The sequence below is a fragment of the Candoia aspera genome, chromosome 2, assembly GCF_035149785.1.
Source record: "Candoia aspera isolate rCanAsp1 chromosome 2, rCanAsp1.hap2, whole genome shotgun sequence".
Lineage (NCBI taxonomy): Eukaryota > Metazoa > Chordata > Lepidosauria > Squamata > Boidae > Candoia > Candoia aspera.
Genome location: NC_086154.1, coordinates 236,370,572 through 236,376,571, shown reverse-complemented (window position 1 = coordinate 236,376,571; position 6,000 = coordinate 236,370,572).

Genomic DNA, 6,000 nt, shown 5'->3' with positions numbered 1-6,000 from the left:
CACATGTCTGAACACAGCAATCTCACAGGATAGAAGCAAAACTCTTTATTTCTGTTCTATAAGAATAGCATATACAGTCTTTCTTTTACACTCTTAGAACAGAGAGATATAGATGTTAATTCTTTCTCATTTCCACATGTAATCCTGTTCTGTTTCTATTTTAATCATGAATTGAAACACATCAAAATATAATTTTAATTATTAATTCTTTACAAATCGACTTTGATTTGCACGGAACTGGAGATCCGAAGTTCAAATGGAGCATGTTTCAATATGAGTTTGTCTTCTGAAATTTAAGGCCAACAGATTTGTTTCAAGTGACTTTAGGATTGCCCAGAGGCTGGGGGAACATCAAAATGCCTGCAGCTGCTTTGGTTTGGGCCAGATGGGGTGAAAATATCAAGAATATCAATGCTACAGTATTTGGAAATATTCCCTCTTTACCTCTTACATGGCAAAGAGAGGAAAAGACAGTGCAGTCATCTCCAAATTATTTGGAAAACAGCCTATATTGTGCTGATTCAAGCAAAATAGAAAGTGTCACACCACTAGTGTAAAACATAAGAAATGTCAAAAGCTATTAAAAAAACAAGTTTGTATTCTTCCACTTGCTTTTCTGGGGTTCAAGATGTGCCACAACACTGAAGAATGCTCGCTGATCTGCCTTTCTTAGGTAGTGTGTCTTTGCTAACTGATCACTGGATTTTGTGGCGTTTCAGGAAAACTGGCATACTTTGCTCCTCCTGCTAAGAATGCCCTCATCACTCTCTCTGGTGGGATGCCAGGCTGGACGAGACACACAGCAAAATTTGGCACATTAGCAAAGTTGTCACTTGCTGACCACATTCTCCATTAGTTATTTACGTAGCAGGAGCAGGCTGCCACAATGAGATAAAATAACAGACAGATAAACTGCAGAGAAAGCAGCATAAGAAAGTAGCATAAACTGCAGAAAAGGTGGCATAGGGAAGTCCCCCTTTCTTAAAAGCAGGAAACATTTAGGCCAGCACATGTAGTTATTAACCTGGCATCCATCTGCTCATTCGACTGGACTGGTCAGCCTTTAGCCTATAGTCTGAGTGTGGAGAGCAGAGCAGAGCAGAGTTATTTTGGCAGGACCAGCACAGAAGTGTAACATTCCACCAACTCAAGTTAAGGCTTGTGGCTGGCCACATTAAAGAAAGATTGCTGAGAGAATCAAGCCCAAAGCCATGTTAGCTTTGCTGCTTCAAAAGAGTTCTGATAGGTAGAGAGTTCTAATGAGGTGATGATGGGGCTGGAGAGACCACTCAGCTGCCCCCATTCCTGCGTTATCCATGTATGGAAGTGAACTTGCGATGCTATAGATTATCTATTCCAAACCCACTGAAGCAAAGAAGTCCTGGTAGGGGGAGAGCTGTGTCAGTCAATGTAGCAAAAAATCAGGAGTCTGGCAGCCCCTTTTCTGACTAACAAATTTTATTAAGAGGCTGCAGCTCACAAAAAATTATATCTATCTATCCTCAGAAAAGGTGTTATCAGGCTCCTTCCGAAAAGGCCTAAAATCAGCAAACAGCTTTCAAAGGCTATGAAACATTTTGCAGCCACTTGATTTGGTTTGCTGCTTAAAAGGAAGTCGGTTCTTTGATTGACAGGACTGCTCCATGGAGAAATTCAATCAAAGCTTTGTCAAACCAAAGAGAGTTTAGGAAGCTTTGCACATCCTTTTAATATCTATATATAAGGTATTTTAAAAATAATATATATTTTTAAAAATATAAAGCTATACTTTCTCTCGAAAACTGAGTGTATTCTGATCATTAAAACATGTGAGAATTGTTTCACAATACTCGGAGAAGTCCCAAACCAAGGGGGAAAGCAAGTTCTGATTAGTTTGAGAAGTGTAAGTCATGTCATTCTGTAAAGATTAAATTTGGGGAGTTCTCATACAAAGGACCCAATTTAGCAATTCTCTTTGCACTTTTATACTTCAGCTGTTGGAAATTTATAAGTCCCATAGTTCATTCCATGCTAGTGTTATCCATTTAAATCAGTGTCTCTCAACCTTGGCAACTTGAAGATGTGTGGACTTCAACTCCCAGAATTCCCCAGCCAGCAAGGGGAAACTTTAATATGTTTTTTTGACCCCAGGGTTGAGAGACACTGATTTAAACTATGAAGCAGAAGAAATGTACTTCACTGTAGCAATACTTGTAGATTTGGCACATGGTATATTAAAAACACATTTCAAGAGTAAGAGGCCTTAAAATATGTTTCCATTATATACAATTAGGAATACAATTAGGTCTTAGCCTCAGACCAAACTGTATCATTTGTTCAAACCGTATCTGGCACCAAAAATGACAAAATGATAAGAACAAGTTGGTGGGAGATGGAAGGAAATTTATCAAAATAACAATGTGTGTGTATATATATTATTTGAGAGAAGAAACAGTTGAAATTTCTAAGTTGTTCTTGCTTTCTTGAAAGGAAATTTAGGAACCTTTAAAATGGCTTGAGAGCATGATAAACTCTGAGATTAAAAACTGTGCAAACCTCAAGGTCTGTTCCACCTCAATATCAACATTCTTATCTTCTTTGCATATTACAGATTGCCTTTTAATCGAAAGATCAGCTCCTCCAGAAGGAACGTGCACTTTTAACATTAGGAAGATGCTCCAAGCAAAGGTTTTGCTTTCCCCAATGTTCTGTTTTAATTGCTTGCATGTTGCAAAATACTTTTCTACCCTTTTGTGGCCATTGTAATTACTACAATGCTGCTTCTGCAATGTATTCAAAAGTGCTACCCCACAGATCCTTAAATGAGGCAAATAACTAAAAGGGGAGTCTAGTAAACTGTGTTTAAGCAAATGTTAAGTTCATTAATAACAACAGGGATTCTTTACTTGGTCTACAAATATGATCAAGGAATTTAATCCAAGATTTGACATCCAGGTTTAATGGGCTGGGACTGAAGATGGAGGAGCTAACAAAGAATAAGCAGCATCCATTGAAATCAATCCTACTTCAGGGTTTGCTCTTTGTATTTGGACTTATTTTCTCACAAAGCACATATTAATACGTGTATTTTTATCTCACAAACTAAATTCAAGATCCACATTTTGACTTGTATTTTAATGTGTTTTTGACCCCAATGCCTGCAATGAAAAATTTGGAGTTCCAATCTGAGATTAGTTTGGGAGGTTTCATTTTTTTTCAGACTCTGTTAATTTTTCTTTTTTTTTTAGTGATTCCACTACAGTTCTTGAGCTTCCCTTCTCAAAATGGCAGGAAATAATTCCACCTATTTTCAGCAAATCCTTTTTTTAATTCTTTGGTGAAAGATGGGATGCAGCTCAGTAATTAAACACCTGTTTTGCACAGCAGAGATCCTTGATTATATATGTGGAATCTCCAGGCAGAGTGTGAAAACCCTGCTTGAAACCTCAAAGAGCTACTGCCAGATGGTCCAAGCAACTAGAACAGATGTGCACCGCCTAAAGCTCCAGGGCTCCTACAGCCTTTGGGTGCAGTGCCCAGAGCTGTTGTAAAAGATTGGATCAAGTTGTAATTTTTAATGGCACAGCTTGAGAAAAATTATTAAATACATGGCACCTGTATTAAATGAAAGATAGTTTTGGCTTTGGTTCTGCCTTTTTTTTTTAAATTTAACTCTGCCTCCTTTGAGGAAAGTGTCCCCCAGGGCATAATTCAAAGGTCAAGTTGGTGGTCAGATAAGAAAAAAGAGGTTTGAGCTAGACAGATCAACAATCCAAAACAGCAGGCCTAACCCTTCCTGAATATAAAACTTTCTGCTTGTTATTTTCATATCCATTCATATCCTTCTTCCCAATTTAGCTGAAGTTCTTTCAGCCAGTTACAACCAAATGAGTTCAGTTCTTTCCTATTCATTTGCCTTGTTCATTATATTTAATAGAGATACACAGTGACCCTATCACTGGCATGGATCTCTTTGTATAAATCCAAAGCTTTACTCTGGCTTTACCACAGACCAATTCAAATGTTCTTTCTGAATAGGGTTGAGAAATTCATGGAGGAAGGACAGGCCCATCACACGCCAGTCCTATCCTTGAGCACCTCATCCGCCCCATTTTGAGTGAGGATATTTACAGGTGACTTCTATTCACAGTTGCTTGAATTTTTTCCTTTGAATGCCTTCCTGTGCCCAACCAGGCCTTCCTACATTTAATGAGGAGCACAGATAAAATGGGATTTGTAGTCATAAGAAGTTTCCACCTACATTCCAATAAATGAGACCATAACATTCTTGCATTCCCTATGGCTCAGTAAGGGAACTCCGATTCAGCAGGTGGTGTTTGAAGTCCAGATACTGTAGCTTTAACCTTCTCCCACCTTCAGCAGAAGGGATACTGGGATATAACTAGGCAAATTTATAAAGAATGACATGATGAAATGGAAACGAAAATGCAAAATTTTGCATCTGCTCTTGAACAATGGAAGTCAGAATGATTGTGAGAATGTATGTTTGTATTATGAGAGTGGAAAAGTGAGCTAATTAATTCAATCAACAGAAAGCTCAAATACTTGAATGTGTTCTTACTACCCAACTGGATGTGACATGTATTCAAACATTATTTCAAAGTGTGGAGGGAAATGAGTAGATCTGCAATCAGCTGAGCCCCAACATTACCACTACAAGGTCAGAAAGAAACCTCAAAGCAATTTGATTACCCTCCAAAAAGTGTATTTCTCACTTTTTCCACAATTTAACAGATATTTGGACTTTTGCTTTTCTACCTCGGAGATAGGTGACTGCTGGTTGTTGATAGAATTAATATTTCTGCCCTGAGAAACTCTAACTTCCGAATCAGTAAATAAATCTGTAAGGAAGAGTAACTGCATTCAAGTAAATGTAATTAATGCAGCAGGACTGTAGGGGTGCAAGGCATGTTCAGATCATCCTCACAAGTTAGTTTGTTTCTGAACACCTAAGGAGGGCTGTGGAGATCAGATACATGTGGTATAAGGGCACATTTAAATGGGGCTAATCACAGTAGATGGCAGTAGCTAGATGAACTCAGATAAACCCAGAAAAACCTAAGCTGGGTAAGGCTGATTAGTAGTTGGATGGGCAACAACAAAGAACCCCCAAGGCTGTAGACTAATGGAAGTTTTTAATAAAATCCTGGAGGAAATGGCAAATCCTTTCCATACTGCAGCCAAGAAAATGACGTGGAAGTATCCCTATAAATATTCAGGAGTTAAGCTTACTTTGATGAAGCTGTATCTTTGAGGCCTCCTCAAATTATGCTCAACTCCTGATGATTACAGAATTTATCCATTTAACATATTTTAATAGCAGTATTTTATTATTTTGACCAGAAACCAACATTTTTAGTATCTGTAAACCCACTGAATTTAAGTTCTGTCAGCGATGAAGATTTTTCTAGTCTCTAATGATTCAGTTGTAATTCCTCTTTGACTGCACTCCTAATCTATATGTTTCCATTTTGATTCCTTCCTTAACTCAATTTTTCATATCCATTGCTGGATTCCAGACCTCAAGGAGACATCTCACTGCACAGAGAACAGCACAAGTTTTTGGCTCTGTTTTAAATTACACTGGCAACCTTAATAGTGGAGCATTTAGTAAAGCCAAGAGATGAACATGATCCTTTTAAGGGTTCATGAGGATGATGAAACTCTTCTCCATGGAAAGCTGAAATTACAGGATGAATGAATTAATAAAGTATAATCTTTGGATTTACATAATTTATTACGCTTTAATTTGACAAGAGGAGAAGGAGAAGGAGGAGAAAGGCTTTACAGGTAGTCCTCACTTAATGGCCATAATAGGGACTGGAAAACTGGTTGTTAAGCAGTGTGGTTGTTAATTGAGTCACCACATGACTGGACCTGATTTTACAACCATTTTTACGATGGTTGTTAAGTGAATCCAGCTTCCCCAATGGATGTTTTTTGCCGGAAACTGGCAAAAAAGGTCGCAAATCGCGATCATGTGACTGCAGGATGCTGTAG